The sequence below is a fragment of the Silurus meridionalis genome, chromosome 25, assembly GCF_014805685.1.
Source record: "Silurus meridionalis isolate SWU-2019-XX chromosome 25, ASM1480568v1, whole genome shotgun sequence".
Taxonomy (NCBI): Eukaryota; Metazoa; Chordata; class Actinopteri; order Siluriformes; family Siluridae; genus Silurus; species Silurus meridionalis.
The window spans coordinates 9,569,794-9,594,353 of NC_060908.1; the positions used below are offsets into that span (position 1 = coordinate 9,569,794).

Genomic DNA, 24,560 nt, shown 5'->3' on the forward strand with positions numbered 1-24,560 from the left:
TAGGAAAGTGGAAGTTTGGATTTGTACTGTAAATGTTGGTACTATGACTGGTAAAGGGAGAGAGTTAGCTGATATGATGGAGAGGAGCAAGTTAGATATGTTGTTTGTTCAACAGACCAAGTGGGAAGGGAGTAAGACAACATTGGTTAAGGTAATGTGGCAGGTGGTGAACACTTATTTTATGAAGAAGGAGCATCAGGGTGACATATAGTGAGGAAAATAAGTATTTGAACACCCTGCTATTTTGCAAGTTCTCCCACTTAGAAATCATGGAGGGGTCTGAAATGGTCATCGTAGGTGCATGTCCACTGTGAGAGACATAATCTAAAAAAAAAAACAGAAATCACAATATATGATTTTTAAACGATTTATTTGTATGATACCGCTGCAAATAAGTATTTGAACACCTGTCTATTAGCTAGAATGCTGACCCTCAAAGACCTGTTAGTCTGCCTTTAAAATGTCCACCTCCACTACATTTATTATCCTAAATTAGATGCACCTGTTTGAGGTCGTTAGCTGCATAAACATGCCTTTCAATCTCCCTCGGACTGGGGCCCGATGCAAGATCTCACCTCGTTGGGGTCTCAATGATCCTAAGGAAGGTGAGAAATCAGGCCAGAACTACACGGGAGGAGCTGGTCAATGACCTGAAAAGAGCTGGGACCACCGTTTCCAAGGTTACTGTTGGTAATACACTAAGACGTCATGGTTTGAAATCATGCATGGCACGGAAGGTTCCCTGCTTAAACCAGCACATGTCCAGGCACGTCTTAAGTTTGCCAATGACCATTTGGATGATCCAGAGGAGTCATGGGAGAAAGTCATGTGGTCAGATGAGACCAAAATAGAACTTTTGGGTCATAATTCCACTAAACGTGTTTGGAGGAAGAAGAATGATGAGTACCAGCCCAAGAACACCATCCCTGCTGTGAAGCATGGGGGTGGTAGCATCATGCTTTGGGGGTGTTTTTCTGCACATGGGACAGGGCGACTACACTGTATTAAGGAGAGGATAACCGGGGCCATGTATTGCGAGATTTTGGGGAACAACCTCCTTCCCTCAGTTAGAGCATTAAAGATGGGTCGAGGCTGGGTCTTCCAACATGAGAATGACCCGGAGCACACAGCCAAGATAACCAAGGAGTGGCTCTGTAAGAAGCATATCAAGGTTCTGGCGTGGCCTAGCCAGTCTCCAGACCTAAACCCAATAGAGAATCTTTGGAGGGAGCTCAAACTCCATGTTTCTCAGCGACAGGCCAGAAACCTGACTGATCTAAAAAAGATCTGTGTGGAGGAGTGGGCCAAAATCCCTCCTGCAGTGTGTGCAAACCTGGTGAAAAACTACAGGAAACGTTTGACCTCTGTAATTGCAAACAAAGGCTACTGTACCAAATATTAACATTGACTTTCTCAGGTGTTCAAATACTTATTTGCAGTTGTATCATACAAATAAATAGTTAAAAAATCATACATTGTGATTTCTGGATTTTTTTTTTTTAGATTATGTCTCTCATAGTGGACATGCACCTACAATGACAATTTCAGACCCCTCCATGATTTCTAAGTGGGAGAACTTGCTAAATAGCAGGGTGTTCAAATACTTATTTTCCTCACTGTATAAGAGTGGAGGAAGGTGCACACAGGTGGAGTATGTTCTATGTAGGAGATGCAATCTGAAGGAGATTGGAGACTGTAAGGTGTTGGCAGGGGACAGTGTAGCTAGACAAGGGGGACAGCTAAAAAGGTACTTGGTGTGACATCTGGAAATAAAAAGGAAGACAAAGAGATGTGGTGGTGGAATGAGGAAGTGCAGGAGAACAGAAGGAGAAAGAGGTTGGCAAAAACAAAATTGGGATCAACATAGTGATGTGAAAAGTAGGCAGGAGTACAAGGAGATGCAGCAGCAGGTAAAGAGGGATGTGGCGAAAGCCAAGGAAAAGGCATATAAGGAGCTGTATGAGAAGTTGGACACTTAGGAGGGAGAAAAGGATTTGTACCGATTGGCCAGGCAGAGGGAGCGAGCTGGGAAGTATGTGCTGCAAGATAGAGCAATAAAGGATGGAGATGGAAATGTGTTGACTAGTGAGGAGAGTGTGTTGAGAAGATGGAGGGAGTATTTTGAGCAGCTGATGAATGAGGAAAATTAGAGAGAGAGAAGGTTGGATGGTGTGGAGTTGGTGAAGCAGGAAGTGGAAAGGATTAGTAAGTAGGAAGTGAGAGCAGCAATTAAGAGGATGAAGAGTGGAAAGTTGGTTGGACCAGATGACATACTGGTAGAAGCATGGAGATGTTAAGGAGAGATGGCAGTGCAGTTTTTAAAAAGATTGTTGAACAGGATTTTGGAAGGTGAGAGGATGCCTGAGGAATGAAGAAGTGTGCTGTAGCGATCCTTAAGAACAAGGGAGATGTGCAGACCTGCAGTAACTTCAGGGGAATTAAGTTGATCAGTCACACCATGAAGTTATGGGAAAGAGTGGTGGAAGCCGGGCTGAGAGAAGAGGTGACTGTCTGTGAGCAACAGTATGGTTTCATGCCGAGGAAGAGTACCACAGATGACTTATTTGCTTTAAAAATGTTGATGGAGAAGTATAGAGAAGGACAGAAGGAATTGCATTGCGTATTTCTGGATTTAGAGCAAGCTTATGGCAGAGTGCCAAAAGAGGAGTTGTGGTATTGTATGAGGAAGTCAGGTGTGTCAGAGAAGTATGTGAGGGTGGTGCAGGACATGTATGAGGACAGTGTGACAGCAGTGAAGTGTGTACTGCTGTGCAGACTGGTTCAAGGTAAAGGTTGGACTGCATCAAGGATCGGCCCTGAGCCCTTTCCTGTTTGCAGTGGTGATGGACAGGTTGACAGACAAGGTCAGACAGGAGTCTTCCTGGACTATGATGTTTGCGGATGATATTGTGATTTTTGGTAAGAGTAGTGAGCAGGTTGAGAAGAGCCTGGAGAGGTGGAGGTATGCGCTGGAGAGAAGGGGATTGAAAGTCAGTAGGAGTAAGACAGAGTACACTTGTGTGAATGAAAGGAAGGGCAGTGGAGTGGTGCGGTTGCAGGGAGAAGAGGTGGAGAAGGTGGAGGAGTTTAGGTACCTGGGGTCAACAGTGCAAAGTAATGGAGAGTGTGTTAGGGAAGTGAAGAAAAGAGTGCAGGCAGGGTGGAGTGGGTGGAGAAGATTGACAGGAGTGATTTGTGATAGTAGGGTATCTGCAAGAATGAAAGGGAAAGTTTATAGGACTGTGGTGAGACCTGTGATGTTGTATGGATTAGAGACAGTGGCATTGAGTAAAAGACAGGAGGCAGAGCTGAAGGTAGCAGAGCTGAATATGTTAAGGTTTTCGTTGGGAGTGACGAGGATGGACAGGCTTAGAAATGAGTTTATTAGAGGGACAGTGCATGTAGGAGGTTTTGGAGACAAGGTGAGGAAGGTCGAAATTGAGATGGTTTGGACATGTGCAGAGGAGGGACATGGGGTATATTGGTAAGAGAATGCTGAATATGGAGACACCAGGAAGGAGGAAAAGAGGAAGGCCAAGGAGGTGGTGTATGGATGTGGTGAGGGAAGACATGCAGGTAGTTGGGTTGAAAGAGGCAGATGTAGAGGACAGAGGGGTGTGGATACAGATGATCCGCTGTGGCTACCCCTAATGGGACAAGCAGAAAGAAGAAGATGATTTGTTCTATAAAGAGAGCAAAACAATTGGCTGTCATGTTTATTCAATTAATATCACGTTTTTTATAAAGAACCTGAAATATAATAAAGTGAAATATTTAAAAAAACAATCAAAATAAAAAAAAAAGACAGTCTGATGCATTAATTTTATGTATCTATCTATTTATCTATTAAAAATGAAAAAAAGATCAACACTAATAAATAGTAGTATATAAGTATATTGTTACGCGAAGACACTGGAGGCAAAAGCCGAAGTGGAAGCAAAAGAAGAGTTTATTTGTGTCACAGGGCAAATCAGAACACAACACTCGCCTTGTAATGTGAATGATCCGGTGGGGCGCAGCGGAAGCGCGGACCACGGTGAAAGAACAAAAAAAGAAAGGTAGTCGGGTTAGAATCCAAGGTGCGCTTGAAAAGAAGCACGTACTGAACAGTCCACGGGAAACATGTGTGATGAGCAGCATAACCATTGACCAGGGGTGGCCAACCAAAGAGCATGCGGCTCTTTGGCTGGTTTCATGCGGCTCTTAGGTTCCCCTTGAAGTTTGTGTGTGTTTGATTTTTAATGTGCGTGTTCGCTTTGCTTAAGTTCAATACGGTATTTTTAACACTTAAATGAGCTTGCCCCTACTGGGAAACTTTGCGGTATATCAGACCTTGGCATGAGGCCAATCATAAATTACAGGGATGCACCGAGAATTTTCGGAAATACCTAAATCACCGAAACAACACGTCAGAAACACAGTTGTAATGACGCAATAAAAAAGCGCAGCCAGCAAACGGTTATCTGGATAAGAGCAACATATCTGCGGTGTGCGGATAGCGTTTTGCAAAACATGCAATGCTGAAATTTTAGGAGGGGGTGTATCTGCAAAGAGTTTCTCCAAGTCGGGTTTAATTTATCACCTGAAATCCAAACATCCTGATTGCCATTCTAAATATGAGAAGAACGCGGCGCAGAAAAGTCAAGTCAATCCGAGCATGCGCACTCCGTCTGTAGTGGACGTTTTTAAAAAGGCAGGAAAGTTTTCCAGTGATGGTGCCAAGGCAAAAGGCATAACACAAAAAATTATGGATTTCATTGCCATTTGAATTGAATTTTCATTTTGGTGCAATCCTAAAATATTATCGTTGGTGTGGCCCTCTGACACAATTCAGGTTTCTCATGTGGCCCCTTGTAAAAACAAATTGCCCACCCCTGCGGTATATTTATCTCACGCACATGCGCATACCGTATTGAACTCACGCGAAGTGAACACGCACATAAAAAACCCCACAAACAAAGTCTGTGTTTTCTACCTTGAAACACGTGAAATCAAAGCATCGATCTGTTCTGACTGACACCCATGTGAAAGAATTGCTTCTAGTGGCAACAACGGAATACGAGGCAGATTTGAAGGGGATTGTTTAAGGCAAAGAATGCCAAAAGTCCCACTAAGTAACATGCATAGTAAAAGAAAAACGCTATTGTAAATTATTATATTTTTTTTTTGTGGACTTTGTTAAACAGAGTTTGTATGTGTGAGACAGTGCACACAATGTTCATTGTTGAAAATGACTGGCCTGTGGTCTTCCCAGGGCGGAAACGAGGAGCCTCCAGGCGCCTGGCGTCAGCGTGTCTGCGAGTGCTGCGGAGGGCCCGACGCAGCTGGGTGTGCGCCGACTCCCAGACCCGGTTGCTCTCCCTGAACCAGGCATCCACCGAGGGCACATTGCTGGGCTCATTCGACCACGGGAACAGGGTCGGCTGGAACCCCAGCACGCATTGGAAAGGGGTGAGCCCCGTGGAATCCTGGCGGAGCGAGTTCTGGGCATACTCCGCCCAGGGCAAGAAACGAGCCCAGTCTGCCTGTCTTGGCTGCAGTAGGTCCTCAGGTACCTGCTCAGCTCCTGGATCTTTCGTTCCGCCTGGCCAATCGACTGCGGGTGGTAACCAGACGTCAGGTTCACCAAGACCCCCAGGAGCTGGAAGAAGGCCTTCCAAACCTGAGATGTAAACTGGGGCCCATGGTCCGAGACTATCTCCTCCGGGAGACCGAAGTTCCTGAATACGTGGTAAAACAGGGCCTCGGCTGTCTCGAGGGTGGTTGGCAGGCCTTTGAGGGGAACAAAATGGCAGGCTTTGAAAAAGCGATCCACCGCTACCAGGACGCACGTGTGCCCCCCTTACCGTGGCAGGTCGGTCATGAAGTCGATCCCCAGGTGGGACCAGGGGTGCTAAGGGACGGGGAGCGGCACCAGCTTGCCTACAGGCAGGTGGCGTGGCACCTTGGACATGGCGCAGGTGGGACACTCCTGGACGAAACGGGTAACCTCCTCTGCCATCCTTGGCCACCAATACCGCGCCTGAATGAGCTGAACCGTCCTTCTCTCCCCTGGGTGGCCCGTGCCCGGTCCCTCGTGGACCGACTGCATGAGCCCTCTTCGGCAGGAGGTGGGGACAAAGACACGTCCCTTGGGACACCCCTCGGGGGCCGTTCCTGGAGAGAAGCCGAGCGGATCTCACTGTCCACATCCCAGACGATGGGCCCCATGACAAGTGCGGGAGGAAGGATGGGGTCCGGATCGCTGGGTTCCTCAGGCCCGAACACCCAGGAGAGGGCGTCGGCCTTTCCATTGAGCGCCCCGGCTCGGTAGGTGACGTGAAACTGTGTGGGGAGCTGTGAGAGGCAGTTTTCCCTGCAGTGTGCACTCCACTCCAGAATGTCGCACGGGTCCCAGGAGCAGGGCGTGTTGTTGTAACCAGGGCCGTCCCAGGATCACACTGACGGTTGAGTCATCGAGCACCAAGAACCTGATGTCCTCATGATGAAAGAGCCCCACCTGGAGAGTGACAACTGGCGCACAGTACTCCACCCAGCCCCTTCCCAGTGGGCGTCCCTGGATGGTCTGGACGACTAGGTCCTGGGAGTCCCTTTCTCGGGGGAGCCGCAGGCGGTCGAGGCAGGCTTGAGAGATGAAGTTCCCTGCCGATCCAGAGTCAACCAAAGCATATACAGAGACAGAGAGATCGGGAGTTAGAAGCGTCACTGCGAGCTTAGACAAAGGAGATATGTGCGGCGGATGGAAAGGCGGCTTGCAGTGCGGCGACGAGATCCTGAACCGGATCGGAGGAGCTGCTGGGTCCGGTGTCCATCGCCAGGTAAGAGCTGGAGAATCGCTCTTTACTGTCTTTATCGGTCAGTTATTCTGTTACGCGAAGACACTGGAGGCGAAAGCCCAAGTGAAAGCAAAAGAAGAGTTTATTTGCGTCACAGGGCAAATCAGAACACAACACTCGCCTTGCAATGTGAATAATCCAGTGGGGCGCAGCGGAAGCGCGGACCACGGTGAAAGAACAAAAAAAGAAAGGTAGTCGGTGTAGAATCCAAGGTGCGCTTGGGAAGGAGCACGTACTGAACAGTCCATGGGAAACACATGTGATGAGTAGCATAACCATAGACAATAACTGACAATGTGAATGTGGAGGTGAGAGGTGGTGATTAGTGCCAAACGAGTCTCAGGTGTGTGTGACTAGTACGCTGGTGAGGAGCTTCAAACGGGCGTGGCACGCACAGGAGAAGGATCAGGGAGCTCCCTGACATATATAAACCTACATTAAGTACAGAACATTTTTACAGGGTTTTCCGTCAGTGTCCTCAAGTTGACTCCAGAGCTAAAGACTAAAGTTAGCAATAGTCAGTCGGCCTATTTAAATCAAAATGCATTATGGGTATAAATGAATGAACGAGTATAGGGAATGAAGCTGTTTATTTAGAATTTGGACACCACAAAAAATAGTCAACTCCTGATATAGTGCACTATACAGGAATAGGGAGTGGTTTCAGACACAGCAATACAGTGTACCTTGCCAGCTGCAAAATACTTTATATGATGATTTTTGTATTTGATGAGTCCTCATGGTATAAGGCTTGTTCAAAATTTGGGAAGTAATGATACTTAGTAGCAGGGCTAAGAGCACTGTTCATTGTTCATTGGGTACTGCATAAATTAATGTGTAACACCAAACAGCACACAAACACTGAGTAATTTAATTTGCTTAAAAACACCAGTTGTGGACAAAAGTCAACTAGAAACCAGAATTCCAGTGACACTTTTTTGACAGTTCTTTTTATTAAAAGTGGAAGAACTCAAGAAACAGGTTTAAGTCTGCTGCCAAAGCTGTGCAAAGCTAAAGAAGATTGGTTGAGCTGTAATCATGAAATACTTTCCATTATCTTACATGATATTTAACGTTCTGTGCACAAAATGGCTTAATAGTGCAAATGAAGGTCTAGGTGACAGACACCCAACATTGCAGTATGTGACTGCCAAAGCTTTTCATGATCCTTCTCAGTCACACTCTCTATTCCTTTTTCTATCTGCTTCTGTCTTTTTTACTCTGACGTAACAAGTCAGGTGTCTTTTTTGTTTGTTTGTTTGTTTTTTTAACCATATTGTCTTCAAAACTCTCATTCCCAAAAACTTGCCAGGTAGCTCACTACACATGCGCGCGCTCACACACACACCTACGTGCTCATTTCAAACAGGCCTGAAACACCCTCCCGTGGCCCATAGCTTGCCTCCCAGAAAGCCTTTTCATTTCTCACAAACACGAATAGGTGGGGAAAAACTAAGCATAGGGGGAGTGAAAGAAGGCTTTGGCAACTGCAGGAGAAAAAAAAGGAGAAAAGGAGGTTGAGGGAAAGAGATGGGAGAGGAGAAAAGGTGTGTGTGGGGGGGGAGGTCAGGCAGCATTGTAATGATGGAGAGCAACTCGATACTCTTGCATGCTGAATATTCCCCTGGAGGGCTTTTTCCATTACCCGAGCACAGCAGAACGGCAGAGTCGTTTGGTTTAGCCTGAGCTGTCTCTCTCTCTCTCTCTCTCTCTCTCTCTCTCTCTCTCTCTCGCAAGCCTCATATATCCCCCTCCTTTTCTCGCACCATATCTGTCCCCCATCCCTCCTCCCTTCCTGTGCCTTCTCAGCTGCCTGTGCTCTAGCTTTAACTCTCTTTTAGGGTTGCCAGATTTGCAGGAAAAAATCAACCAAATCGCTTTAGCGAAACATTGACCAAACAACCAAACATTGACCTAATAGCAAAACTCAAAAAATACTGCTTCACCATAGTATCTATCATTGTTTGATGTTTTAAACAATTTTTGAAGCATTGAGGACTATTATAGTTTATTTAGTTAAATTGTATTGAAAACTGTATTAAAAAAAAGTGTTCAACATTTCACAAAAGACCTAAAATCATCTTATATTACATACACACAAATAGTCAAAAAGTAAAGAATTAGCTCTGAACATAAGTCAACCTGAGTACAACATGTACTGTATGTACTGCATGTAGGAGTGAGCACCAGGCATACAAGTACAGGAACAGGAACAAATCCAAATGAGGAACAGAAATAGGAAAAATAAACAGTTGCATTCTATAAACTCAGTTAAAAACATAGATAAACAAGATAAACATAACGATTGGTCTAGTAGTAATGATTTAGAGAGGATGTGCTCTATGTAACCCTGCTTTGTTTATGGTTCTTCTGTTTAAAAATGTTTAATACAGTATCTCACAAAAGTGAGAACACCCCTCACATTTACGCAACAATTTTAGTAGATCTTCTAAAAGGGACAATACTATAGAAAATAAACGTGGATATATTTTAGAGTAGTCAGTGTGCAGCTTTATAGCAGAATTACTCTCCTTTGACTCAACATACAGCCATTATTGTCACAATAACTGTGAGTACACCATAAGTGATAACAGCTGTACATCATGTAACCCTGCAAAGCCACATGTCCTATTCATCATGTTCATGTTTTTGTCTGCTTGTTAGGACCATACAAATTTGTGTATCTTGTATTAAATCAGTTAAAATTTGGAGCTTTGAGTACAATCCTCTCACACTGACCACTGGATGTTCAACATGTCACCTCATGGCAAAGAACTCTGAGGATTTGATCATTAGAATCGTTGCTCTCCACAAAGATGGCCAAGGCTATAAGAAGTTCGGTAACACCCTGAAACTGAGTTACAGACCAGTTCCCAGGGTCATACAGAGGTTTTCCGAGGTGGGTTTCACTCTTGCAAGGGTCAATCACAGATGTTGAGTCCTCGTGCTATGTATCAGGTGCAAAAGCTTACTTTAAAAAACAGACACGAGTGCTGCAGCCTTGCTTTAGAGGTTGCAGAATTGGAAGGTCCACTTGTCAATGCTCAGACCATATGCCGCACACTGCAACAAGTCGGTTTGCATGGCCTGTTCTGAAGCTGGGTCACAAGAAAACCTGCAAACAGTTTGCTGAAAACAACCTGTCCAAGAGCATAAATTACTGGAACCATGTCCTGTGATCTGAAGATAAATTTGTTTGGCTCAGATGGTGTCCAGCATGTGTGGTGATGCCCTGATGAGGAGTACCAATAAAATTGTGTCTTGCCTACAGTCAAACATGGTGGTGGTAGCATGATGGTCTGGGGCTGCATGAGTGCTGCTCATACTGGGGAGCTGCAGATCATTTTGGGAAACATGGATTTCAACATATACTGTAAAATTGTGAATGCCCTCTTTCCAGAAACTGGGCTGAACGGCAGTTTTCTAACATAATAACAACCCCAAACCGACTCCGAAGATGACAACTACCTTGCTGAGGAAGCTGAAGGTGAAGCATGTCTCCAGACCTAAATCCTGTTTATGAAGGAGTGGAAGAGGATCCCAGCAACAACCTGTACAGCTCTGGTAAATTACATATCCAGGAGGATTAAGGCAGTGCTAAATAACAATGGTGCTCACCCAGAATATTGACACTTTGGACACAGTTTTGACATGTTCACTTAGGGTATATGCATTTTCTATGCTGTTATACAAGATGCACATTGACCACTATAAAATATTTCAAATTTCTAAGGTATTGTCCCTCTAGAAGTATAAATAGATTAAGCATCTCTGTTACTTAAGCATCTTTATATACTTTAACATAGATACAAAAAACCAAAAACAGAAACAAGAATCCACCCTGTGGTAGCGTTTCAAAACTAGACCAATTCTGCCAAAAGCTGTACCTGGCAACCCTGCTCTTCCCAACTCTGTGTTTTTCCATAGGCACACTGTGCAAATGTAACCTTTCAGTAAGTCCCTCCCCTCCAGGAAGTTAGCTGGCCCCTTTGCTGCCAGCAAATATGAAAAACTGGCAAGATGCCCATTTAATCTCCAAACAGAAGAGAGAGAGAGAGAGAGAGAGCGCGCGCAGAGGTGAGATAGAAGGAAATGTTACAGCCACCCTCACCATCAAGGAGAGAAACAGAGAGACACAGAGGGGAATTAAACTTCAGCGTGAATCAAAATGAGAAGTAACATTAACTATATAATTCAAGTGATAGTGGTCACCCTGAAGACATAATGTACAGAATGAGCTTGCTCATATATACTGTGGAGAACGTTACGTTGTTCATCATAGTACACTCTCGAACCACACCTTGGCTTGGTATAATCTAGTTCACAAAGAGAATGCCTGGTCATGATAGTTCCCCATGGTTAGTTCCTTTTGAGAATTGCCATGAGGATTATATAGACATTAAATATTGGCTCTGTACCTCCAGATCTGAAGACGTTTTCAAGCAAAACATGGTGCTATAATTCTGTTAATAATAACTCTGCTAAAAGCATATCATTAGGAGTATCTTGCTTTGGTTGTCTCTTTGTTAATCAAGGGCACCTTGAAGCACATGTCCTTCAAATCTATCTACACTCTGCTGGGCTAAAAGAAAGACATTCAATCCATAAATATATAAATGTTTTAGATAGTTCTGCAATAACAGAAATGCTTTATTAATGCTTTGTCCCTTATTCTCAGCTTACTTTACCATTTACTGAACTTGTCACACATACAATTCCTTCTGTCACTCAATGGGATACAGAAGTTAAATTCCCCGTGCTTGGGGTGGGTCTGAAACAAACAAGAGCCCTTACTAACATTGCCACCTGGTGGCTGAGGGTGAATATTTCACAACATGACTTATGCTTTACAAGGATGGCACTGCCACTGGAAAAATTGTGCAACTACATTGAAAAGATGTGAACTGGATTTAGATGTTTAAGGTAGGAACCTCAGTGCTTATGTGCATGTATCAGATTCTTAAACTGAATTTGTCTTTTTTTGGGAGGGATTTTTTTAGTTCTTCAGGAACAAGCCTATGATCAGATGTTTTGTATTAGGCAAGCCTGTCACATACACCCTTCCTCATTTTTTTCTGCTTGTACAATTTCCTGGAAGTACTTCCTTGTCTATGATGCATTTCCTACAGGTCACTGGGCAATGGTTTGAAGAAAGGATTGTTGTATGCAGCTTTGGGTTGGAGGACGTAGCTGCCGTGTTGACACATGTTTAGTTGGCTGAATGAGGTCATATGTGCTAAACAAATTTCAAGAAGCAGCCAGAGCATATATAATTAGTGTTGTTATCACTTGAACCTCTGGTAATGCTTTACTATAAGCTAAAAGTTTTATAATTTACTTTATAATTGTCTGATTTAGATTACTTGCTTCTGCCATGTGAGGTCTCTTCTTCCAAAGCAATAATGATTAAAAAAATCAAATCTAATTTCATTTGTCACATACACATACATACAGGGTACGACATGCAGTGAAATGCTTACTTATATTCCCAGTTCCTACTCTTCCTTTTAAAATAAATGGAGAGCATTTTAGGTCTATAACACATGGATGTGTTTCTTTGTGATAGATATTTCTTTTGAATGGGCCTAGAGTCTACAAAAAACTAAAATGTGCATCCCTTAGAATCACAAAGTGTCTCTTCTTTGATTTTATAGACCTACATGACTTCTACATAGACTTGGAGATGGTGTATTGCCATACGACATAGACTCAATCTTAGTGACAGGTGTTGAGGTGTACACCCTGTTTAGGGCCTTTTTCTGGGCAGAAGGACAAGCGGAAGAAAGCCTTTTGCTTATGTGATAGTGTAAACACTCCCCATTCTTCTCTAGATCTCACTTCAACCTCAAACATCACACAAACACAAACACACATACACACACCGAGTGAATGCCGAATCTTATCTAAAGACTCGACACTAGTCGGGTGAGCAACCCCCATCATGTCAGACACATAAAAGGGGGGCTCATGAGCAATTGGGTTTTCTAAGAGGGGTAAGGGTAGAAGGGGGTGCTATTTAAATTCCCCCTTTGTTCCTTTAACTCCCCCTCTCCCTTCCCCCGTTCCTTCTCTCTCCCTCACTCTTTCTGTCTCACCCGTGTTCCCAGCCCATGTGAGTAGAACACAAACAGGCGGGCAGTTGGGAAAGAGTGATGGGGGTGCAGAAAGGGAGAAGGAGGGGCACTGGGGCTGCTACTTCCCGTCTGCCTGGAGAATGTGGCCTTTGTTTCTGCAATGTTCCTTCTCAGCTCCGGAACAGTCTCTCCGTTATTTAAAGCTCATCAGAGTACTAGTTTAAAACAAAAAGTCAAAACACATGAAGCATCCATGCATTCTTGGACCTGCAGAAACATGAATTATGAATCCACTGAAGTAGCATACAGGCAGAATAAGGGTGATACAGCATAAGTCTCGTGTTTTTAGTTGCTGAACTGTTTTAACACGGTTTTCTTTAGGGATTACATTTTTTTACACATCTATAGAAGTGATTAATTAATTGATTCACACATTCATTTATCCATTTGTCCTCATTCACCTTTTTATCCTAGTCAGGGTCTGTAGAGCCTATCCCGTAGACAGTGGGACTACGACAGAAATACACTCTGAATGAGACAACAGTCAATCACAGGTAACCATGAACACACACATTCAAACCTAGGAGAAATTCAGTGTAGCCAAGTACTTATTGGCATGGTTGTGGCAGATATGAGAAAGCCAGAGAACTTGATGGAAAACCACATAAACTGAGAGAGAACACACAGAAATTCCCAAGCTCAGAATTGAACAGGGAGCCAGTAAATTGTGACATAAATATATCACTTTTCTCACCCTAGAGGACAGGAGTATTAACAATTTCCTCAATTATTTGAGCCGCACTTCTGAGTACTAATAGTAATAGTTTGTTACAAATCTTTAATGGGTACCAAAAGTCAACTAGACTTGTGAATAATAGAAAAAGACAATATTGTTGGATTTGTTGGATTTTCTTTTGGAATATTGGATTTGGAATAGTATGTTTTATAGATTTTTATTTTTATATTTTTTATAGATTTACAATATATCTTAAAATGGGTTTTGTGAACATTCTTGTGAAAGTTTTTTCATGACAAAGACTCTACGATTCATATGCTTTTGTTCACATGACCATAAGGAATGTAAGTCACAAGAGATGAACAAAGAGGAAACAGGAAACACAAAAGACAGCCAGGTCACAACCCTGAAATGACTTTACAGAAAACAATATATTACATAACTTTGTTTATAAAGCTGAAAGAAATCCAGCTATTATTAAAAAGGGTTACCTGGATGACCTAGCAATTTAAATGTTAAAAAATCTGCACTGACAGTACAGTTTAGTCATGGTTAGAATTCATCCTCATCCTCATAGAAATCATCCTCATCCCAGGAATACAATTGTGAATCAGTCAAATTGGTCGATGATTAGTTTTACAATTAAAATGGTTAATTTTCAAGTGATTAAATAAATAATGATGATGATTTATTAAAATAAAGGTTAGACATAACCATATATTACTTTTGTTTGCACTAATTTAACAGGGCAGCTTTTACAGATACAAATAAATAATTTAATATTATTAAAAATACCTGTAATTAATAACAATATACTATTGTTTATAGTGTCACTAAATTTACTCAAATCATCATATCATTCAAAAACCTCTTTTAAATAATAAACACTTTATTTTGCTGGTTTATTTTTCTGTCTTAATATTATGTTATTTAATAATATTACATATTACATTAATAATACTTTACATGTCTCCTGAGGCGAGATATTAATCTCTTTAGGGGAAAATGTTTGCAAGAACTGCATCACCATGAGGCAGGGTTTTCTATCTTTTAAATGTTGTGCTTTATAAACTTACTGGAAACCAGAAAGTAAGTCCGACGGACGGACGGACAGACAGACAGATAGATAGATACAGTAGATAGTCATAATTCACATAATAAAGATTTATCCCTTCCTTCCTTCCTCACTCACTCCCTCCCTTCATTCTAGAGGGAAATTTACAAAAACCTGCAGTATCCACAAACAAAGGCAATAAGGCATGCAATAAAAACTTTAAATACTAAATATACAAATTTATAGGTAATACAGTTTAGGCTGTCTTGTGTAAATCAAAGTGTTTTAAAGAGTCCTGTGCAAACCAGAGTGTCAAGGTTAAGGTGCATGCTAAAAATGTAATCACCATACCAACCTTCAGTTTGCACAGGACTCTTTAAAACTCTTTGAAAATACAATTGCAACTGTTTACAGTAATCCCAACAATGGAGAAACAAGAGTGAAATTTTAAAATTGATGAAAGTGACTGATAAGAGGCATGCTTGTTTTAACCTGCCAGTAGTAAGGTTGGATCCCCAAAGTATTTAACGCGTTTTCACAAAGAGAACATAATCACAGATTTGTTTTTAAATAAAAAACACATTCCAAATCATCAATAAATGACATAATTTTTTTATCCATGTCATATTTGTGCACTTTAGGTGCTGAGCCTGTATAAAAACATTATTAGCCATGCAGAGCAGCATTTTTTAATGTTCTCAACCCAAGTGCTCAGGGCAAGGTGAGTTATTTTCAATAACCTTCCTCCAGTCCTATGAAAGTGTGGTTTTATTAGGTTATGCCTATACATATACATAAAAGGGATACATAAGTGCTTCCAATCTTTCTCAGTGAAGAGTAACAAAATTACAAAACGTTGCATAGATAAAAACAATTAAAAAAAGAATTTGTGTTGCAGCCATTTGTATTAATAAGGTGTTTTAATCTCTTTCATTGACTACACAGAGAGTTGTTACACACAGTGATGATTACACTAGGGAAACAAGCTCATGATCACCATTTTCCAGAAGATCAGGGATCAGTTCTATGGATTACTTCTGGGCACAAGGACAATAGGGACAAAATAAGGACAAAAATAAATGGCCCATCTGAAGTGTAAAAATGACTGTACTAAGCAGGAGTTCACTATAGACTAATGTTGTAATGTGATTTTCATTATTTAAAATAAAGAATACTGATGGTCAGAAAAAGACATATTAGACTTTATGGACAAAAGTATTTGGACACATAGCTTTTCCAGTCATATGTGCTGATATATTTTGCTGAATGTATTACTGTGCTGGTACTTTACGAATTACTGTGGACAGCTGACTCATAAAATGTTTTTGAATTCTTCATATTTTGTGTTGTGGCCAGTTTACAGTAGTGACAGGGATTAATCCTTTCCAGTAAGTTTAAATAGATTTTTACCCTTTATGGCCATTTTCTCACCTTTTAAAAAGTGTACATCACCTTTTGAGTCAAATCTTTACATTTATGATTCTAATTGACTGATTAAGACATTTTGGCTGTTACAGAGCAAATTACATCAGTATTTTATAATATAATAATATAATAAAAATATAATATAATATGAATTGTATTTTCTTCTACTTCTTTTGGCTGCTCCCATTAGGGGTTACCACAGCAGTTTATCCGTCGCCATACTACTCTGTCCTCTACATCTGCATCTTTCAAAAGGTTTTGCAGGTCTTCCTTCACCACATCCATAAACCTCCTTGGTCTTTCTCTTTTTCTCCGTCCTGGTGGCTCCATCCTCAGCATTCTCCTACCGATGTACCCCATGGCCCTCCTCTGTACATGTCCAAACCATCTCAATTGGGCCTTTGCCCCCAAAACGTCCTACGTCCCTTTTCTTCAATTCTTTATGACACTCTCCATTACTTTGCACAGGACTTACAAAACCCCACAGTTATGGAAAAGCCTTTCAATTAGTGTTCGGGACTTAATCATAATGTTTAGTCAATCATTTTGTTAAAAGGAACAAATCTCTATGGTTCAGGGTGAAATGGGATGTTTAGATACTGTGTTGCCCCTAACCCCCTACTTTCATGTGTTCTCTTAGACTTGTTGACCGTAGAGTAACAGGCCATTTTATGTCCCAGAGTGCCCTTATTTTCATATTACCATATTTTACCATATTACCATATCTTCTTTTCATATTTGTTTTCTAATGCATATTTTTGCCGGATTCCCTGCATGCACTCTAATCAAGTTCAAGTTTATTTCTAAAGCGCATTTTCACAATGGATATTGTCTCAAAGCAGCTTTACAAAAGTTAAGTGAATTATGTGTATTTATCCCTGATGAGCAAGCCTGGGGTGACTGTGGCAAGGGAAAACATCAGGGGTGGCCAACCAGTCAAGAAACCAAGAGCCACATTTTTTACTGTGTTACCACAAAGAACCACATCATACACATGGGCACACACGAATATCACCCATCCCATACTCACAGGCCAGTCATTTTCAACAATGAACATTGTGTGCACTGTCTCACACACAGAAACTCTGTTCAACCAAGTCCACAAACAAAAATATAATAATTTACGTCACTGAGGCATTTTTTTACTAACTTCTTTTCATTGTATGGCTTTTTAGCTTGTGTAATGTTCTAAACCAGTTTAAACTGTATCTGCTTTTCTGCCTGACTTTTCAAAGTGAACAACTTGTGTTTGTAAAGTTCAGTCTCTTTTGGAAATTCCTGGTTGATGTTAGCATGGAGTGAGCTAAAGTGGCACTGAAGATTGGAAATTTTAAAATGCGCTAATGACGCTTGACATAAGGCAGAATGACTTGTTATTAGGTTCAACAAAAAATATAAACTCTCCCACTCTGTTAAAACCGTCCTGTGTTCAGCTTTTTCTTTTTCCTGCCATTTTGAGAGCGAACATGATACAAATTGTTTACTTAAAATGCCCTAGATGTTGTGAGATAGAAACCTTGAGAGAACCAGACTCAAAAGGGGAGCTCATCCTCATTTGGGTGATATCAAGGGCGTGATTATAAATCTTAAAACAATACAAAACACCGCAAAGTGAGAACTAACATGCCTACCAAAGTGTGGGTGATTATAAAATAATGAAATAATTTTATAAATTAAAATAAACCACACCATTCTACTGCCCTCCCTCTCATTCACTCACATGTACTTTGTCTTACTCCTACTGATTTTCATTCCTCTTCTCTCCAGTGCATACTACACCTCTCCAGGCTCTTCTCAACCTGCTCCCTACTCCCACCACTAATCACAATATCATCTGCAAATATCATAGTCCACAGAGACTCCTGTCTGACCTCGTACATCAACCTGTCCATCACCACTGCAAACAGGAAAGGGCTTAGAGCCAATTCTTGATGCAGTCCAACCTCCACGTTCCTACTGCACACTTCACTACTGTCACACTGTCCTCATACATGTCCTACACCACTCTCACATACTGCTCTGACAAACAAGACGTCCTACATTATATACAATACCACAACTCCTCTCTCGGCACCCTGTTGTACGCTTTCTATAAATCCACACACACACAATGCAACTCCTTTTAAACTTCTCGATACTTCTCCATGAATATTCTTAAAGCAAATAATCCATCTGTAGTACTTTTCCTCGGCATGAAACCATACTGTTGCTCACAGATGGTCACCTCTTCCCTCAGCCAGGCTTCCACTACTCTTTCCCATAGCTTAATGGTGTGACTGATCAACTTTATTCCCCTGTAGTTACTGCAGGTCTGCACATCGCCCTTATTGTTAAAAACCCGTACCAGCACACTCATTCTCCATTCCTCAGGCATCCTCTCACCTTCCAAAAATCTGTTGAACAATCTGGTTAAAAACTCCACTGCCATCTCTTCTAAACATCTCCATGCTTCTAATGGTATGTAATCTGGTCCAACTGACTTTCCACTCTTCATCCTCTTAATCACAGCTCTCACTTTCTACTTACTAATCCTATCCACTTCCTGTTTTACTGTTTCCATATTATCCAACCTTCTCTCTCCCATTTTCCTTTTTCATCAGCTGCTCAAAATACTCCCTCCATCTTCTCAACACACTCTTATCACTAGTCAACACATTTTCATCTGCATCTTTTATTGCTCAAACTTGTAGCACATCCTTCCTAGCATCGTTCCTCTGCCTTGCCAATTGGTACAAATCCTTTTCTCCTTCCTTAGTGTCCAACTTTTCATACAACAACTCATATGCCTTTTCCTTAGCTTTTGCCCAATCATCCAGCACCTCTTCACCACCACCGAGCCCCTGTCTGACCTCTTCCCTGAACCTCACACTACAGTCTTCCTCCTTCAGTTTCCACCATCTTATTTTTTTTTTCAGTCCTCCATTACTGTAGAGCTCTGACCTTAAACCTATGATTTAGAATGCTGACTACACCCCAGGCATCCTCACCCTATATCATTAAGTGACTAAATGAACACAAATCTTCCATATAAAATTATAAAATCTAGTTGAACATTTTCTCAGAATGGGATGTTTAAAATGCACATACAAATCTTGTGGTCATTTTTGCACAAACATTTTTCCATATAGTGTATATCATGTTGACACTACATAATATTTGTGGGATTTGGCAGATGCCATTATCCACAGTGGTTTACAATTGTCTAATTTATATACACTGAGCAGGTTGCTCAGCAATGGTCGTGCTGGGATTTGAACTCACAGCCTTCTGATCAAAAGTCCAATATCTTAACCATTGAGCTTCCACTTCGCTTTCATGTTGAGATGCATAAAGCTGAAAATGCCCTGTTGTCTATCTAACTAGCAGGGCTCTTGCTAGTACCACTAGTGCAGTCAAGGTAATGCTCAAGGCTATTCTATTATGTTAGTCGGGTTGCTACAACTTACAGGGGATTTCCTTTCCTTTGTTTCTAATTTTCTCTGACAGTCAAATAGACTCTGCATTCTGCTCAGAGTTTTCCACATTCCACACTCTACTGATTAGTGGACTGTGGTTAATGTTGTTAAGTGGTTGCCTTTGTTACAGCATGCTGTTAGCTGAGACTGAAGTCAGTTTCTTTCTGCTGCTGAATTGTATTCTCTCTGCTGGACAATTCTCTCGCTTCATTTTCTCCCAAACAAAAGATTGATTATAAAATATTACCATTGCCAATTAATGCCAATTACTACTACCTATCTATCAATTATGATCTGCCATGACTACTTTGAGAAAAAAAAATGCTGGATATTTGTTGGCACCTAGAAAAGTAAAGCTTACAGGTGGCAGAACTTACAAAACCCCACATTTATGGAAAAGCCTTTCAATTAGTGTTCGGGACATTTTGTTAAAAGTAACAAATCTGTATGGTTCAGGGTGAAATGGGATGTTTAGATGCTGTGGTTGCCCCTAACTACCTCCTTGCCCCTGCTTTCAAGTGTTCTCTTAGACTTGTTGACCGTAGAGTTACAGGCCGCTTTATGTCCCAGGGTGCCCTTATTTTCATATTATCACCTGTCTTTTCCTTTTATTTGTGTTCTAATGTATATTTTTGCCGGATTCCCTGCATGCACTCTAATCAAGTTCAAGTTTATTTCTATAAATTATTTTTACTTTATTTTAAGTTTTATAAACTTATTTTTTCTTTGGACTGCAATTAATACAATCTGTTCTGTTATAATGTCTTAAAACAAAACATTTTGACTCCATTTATCCATTATCCATCAGTGACTTTTGTTCCCTCTGAAGGTTTCCTCCACATATTCAGATTTATGAATTTTAATATGTAAATTCTCAATCTATTTTTTCTGTACTGCTGCATTGACAATATTTAATGTTAAAAGCACTATAGAAATACAAATAAATTACATTTAACTGAATTAAGATGATGCATGTACAGCATTCATTTTAAGGAAGCTAATTTTTAGATTAGATTAGATTAGATTCAACTTTATTGTCATTACACATGTACAAGTACAAGGCAACGAAATGCAGTTTGGGTCTAACCAGAGTGCAAGTGCAGGATATATAGTTTTTACATGAATTTACAGTTAAATAAAATAAAATATAGACTATAAACAGTCATTTAAAGATGTATATGTACTATAAATGTAGTATACAGGTGAATTCAGACATCCACAATATGAAATGTAGATATAGAACCTGATTCAGAAATGTGTGTGGCCCAAGTACCAGCCTAAACAACTTGCTAATTAAAAGCACACATATCCTTGAACTAACAAGCAAAGTGAGTCTTGTCTTTCAACAAAGCTTGATCTTCCTTACTGCACCTGAAAGGAAAAGTGAAATATAACTTTGTCTGTATTTTGGAGAGTTTTTCAATTTTGATATGACATGGCAAGGTGCATCTTCTCTTTATAGGCATCATTTAAAGGCATGCTGCTTTACAACGACTACTTGCACATCACAAGGTGTCTATTCTATCAACTTTAACATGTGAGTGCATTTCCAAAGAATCCTACCTGATACTGTAGCATGCATTATTAAGGTCATGCTAGCATAAATGTTCCAAGTAACAATGGCTACAGCATGCTACATGTTACTAAGTTATGCTACGTAAGTAATTTTCAGCCCCCAACAGTTGTCCAGTGTTCTTTTTGTGTTAAACTCAGTAAGAAACTCATCATTGTGAAGTTACTGTGTATAGGACTATTAATATATAAATAATAAATGTTTAACACTTAACAAAATTAAACAAGTGCATTTATATGTAAAAATATCAAATATTTGCAGTAACTAATACATTTACATGGACGTATTTAACGTGTGAATAAAACTATGGGAAAAGTAAAGGACTACACATGGATTGTGTGTGTGTGTGTGTGTGTGTGTGTGTGTGTGTGTGTGTGTGAGTGAGAGAGAGAGAGAGAGAGAGAGAGAGAGAGAGAGAGAGAGAGAGAGAGAGATGGGAGGAAGGATGAACAAAAGGAAGGATAGTAAAATTATCACAGAGAAACCCAGTTCTAGAGACCTGGACAGGGGTGATGCATGGTGAATAAAACGTATAAATATATGGAAGGATTGTTGAATGGATTAAAAAAAGAAGGAACAAATGAAAGAGTAAGAATCAGCAGAAGGGAATTTTGCGGTCCTGAAACCTAACGTGTGGAGGAGGGAGGGAGGCTGGGGATGGGAGGGATAGATCAATAACTAATTTCAGTACCAGGCCTTAGTCAGACTGCTTTCCAATAAGCCCTGGACATAACGAGTTAGCTTGAATAGCTGTGTGGCTCGCTCTCTTTCTCTCTCTCTGCATTGCCTGCATTGCTCTCTCTCTCTCTCCTCCACTCTTTCGGTTTTCTCTCTCACTCAATCCCTCTCCCTTTCTCTCTGCTTCTTGTCTCTCAGGGCCTGGTGCTAGCGATGGCTGGATCGATCGGCTTCTCACACGCACACACCCACAGAAGCTCTTAAATGAGATGCCTGTGTGACCTGGTGCTCCTTTAGGCCCTGTGGAGGTGAACATAATACCAATAGCCACATACAGCCTGCTGTAATAATGGATTGCTTTTTCAGTAATGATATTACAGGTGAGTGTACAGTGTACACTCTGGTGTGTGTTGACCGTGTGTGTTCCATTTGACAGTGACAGTTTTCCTATTATGTTTTATGTGTATGAATGTCTAGAGTGTAGTATTGATACCTTGCTACTAATCTACTGAATTGAATTAGTTTTGTAAAAAAATAAAAAATAATATATAAGAGAGAGAGAGAGAGAGAGAGAGAGAGAGAGAGAGAGAAAGAAAGATAGATTCCAGTATTCTTTAATAACACATTAATGTGAGGAATTTATTAGCTTCTTACTTTTCTCTACTGATTGATTGATTGATTGATTGATTAATTGATGAGATCTTTTAAAGGCAAATTTCTTAATAGTTGTAGTGTTTTTAAAATACAAAAATCAAGTCATTGACAAAAAAAAAGTTTGCGTCAAGCTAATTGTCATTGCATGTATAAAGGCAAATATATATATATATATATATATATATATATATAGTTTTACACACACACACACACACACACACACACACACACACACACACACACATATATATATATATATATATATATATATATATATATATATATATATATATATATATATATATATATATATAAAATGTATGTATGTATGTACTAAACACTCATTAGCACTTTTAATATGAACATGGTTGCTCATTCAGGCAAGGATCAAATTAAAGAATCAGTTAGCAGCAGTTGATGCATAAAATCATGCATATACAAGTCATGCTTTAAATTTTCTCTTGAAAAATACAAAACCATTTAATTGGTCTTCAGCTAGAAACATCATATGGATGAAAAAGATCATGGGAAAATTGCTAGACTAATTTCATATAACAGAAATGCCTATGCTACTCAAATAAACATTCTAGACAACAGCAATGAACAGGAAAAAAAAATCTCAGAAAGCACAACATGCTACAAGAGCCAAAGATTCCTCTCCTGTCTGCCAAGAACATGAATCTGAGGCTACAGTTGAACAATATCCACTTGGGTTCACAAATTTTTATTTTTTCTAATTGCAGCCTCCAGCATGATAATGCACGATCCGTGAGCATGAACATGACAATGAGTTCACTGTGCTCATCAAACTAAGAATCAAACTCATCATAGCTAATTATAATGTTGACTAAACACGTCTAATTACCCTTTTAGATAGTTTAGTCTTACATACAAGGCTTGCTTTTTTAACTCTAATTTACAATTGTACAGAGCAAGTGCAATGTTGCTTTCATTCTATATGTTTTCTAAACTGCAAAACATACCAAGACTTATTAAGCTTTTCAGAATATAGGTTACAGATTTTATTAGAACATAAAGGTAAAAACAAACAAAAAAAAAAAATTTAAACAGCACTGGGAGTATTTCTGCAAGTACAAGAAAATGCAGTTTCACTAGTCTACCACCAGATGGTGCCTCTTAGCTGCATAAATGATTTTCAGTTTCCAAAAGTTGCTGCCCCCCTGCCCCCCGTCTTTTGCGCCCGCTCTCTCCCTCCCTTTGATACACACACACACACACACACACACACACACACACACGTGTTCTTCAGACACATTATCTTTGTAAGTATTGAATGTGTCATGTATTGAAATGTAGAGAAATGCAGCCAGGACCACAACTCTCACAAACCCTTGCACACACAGGCCCTCACACAAAACTCTGACTTCAGCACTATTTACCATACAAATGGCCTTGATACAGCAGTAGAGCCAGACATAAGAGCTCTAGATTCTTAATTGGTGTCTTTCTTGCAGAAGATCTCTACCATTTCATCAAGCTTCTAGCAACACAAACAGCCCATGAAATGAGTTTCATGGATCTGCAACATGCCACCTTTCTCTCTACAGTTATTGAATGGTAGGTGCTCTGCTGGCAATGAAGAGTTTACCTATGTAAAATATTAATACAAAAATTTCTAACACATTTTTGATGAACCGGCACACAACTGCCTTCCAAACTGCTAGCTTTAAAAGTATAATTGTACTTACACATTATACAATGCAAAATGTAATAAACCTTCAACACATGGTGTTTGTCTCTTTAATGTTGGACTGTTGTGATGAAGCTAATGTAACTAACAAAAAATGAAAACATTAGCATCTTGCAGATTGCATAGAGAACGGATTGCACGCACCGCATTCAGCTTTGTTGAGTTGTGCAGTCTCTCTTAAAAGCTTATGTCAGGAAAGGTAGAAAAGGCAGATGTATTTATTTACATCAAAACAAAATAAAACACAAAAAACAAGAATAAGAATCAGAATCAGAATAGGTTTATTGGCCAAGTGTGTTGACACACACAAGGAATTTGGTTCCAGCTGTTAGTGATTCTCAAAGTACAGACATAAATAACACTA

At 40.4% G+C, this 24,560-nt stretch overlaps 1 long non-coding RNA gene across 3 annotated transcripts; it reads left to right on the forward strand.

Moving 5' to 3' along the window:
* The first annotated feature begins 10,797 nt into the window (after positions 1 to 10,797).
* Positions 10,798 to 24,223, forward strand: LOC124378927. 3 transcript variants are annotated; one of them, XR_006924328.1, is made up of 5 exons: positions 10,798 to 10,913; positions 13,385 to 13,464; positions 21,043 to 21,117; positions 22,030 to 22,211; positions 23,961 to 24,223. It is a non-coding gene; the product is annotated as an uncharacterized LOC124378927 (long non-coding RNA). The 3 variants fall into 3 exon arrangements; XR_006924330.1 differs by having other exon boundaries at positions 23,964 to 24,223; XR_006924329.1 differs by lacking the exon at positions 21,043 to 21,117.
* Positions 24,224 to 24,560: the final 337 nt, after the last annotated feature.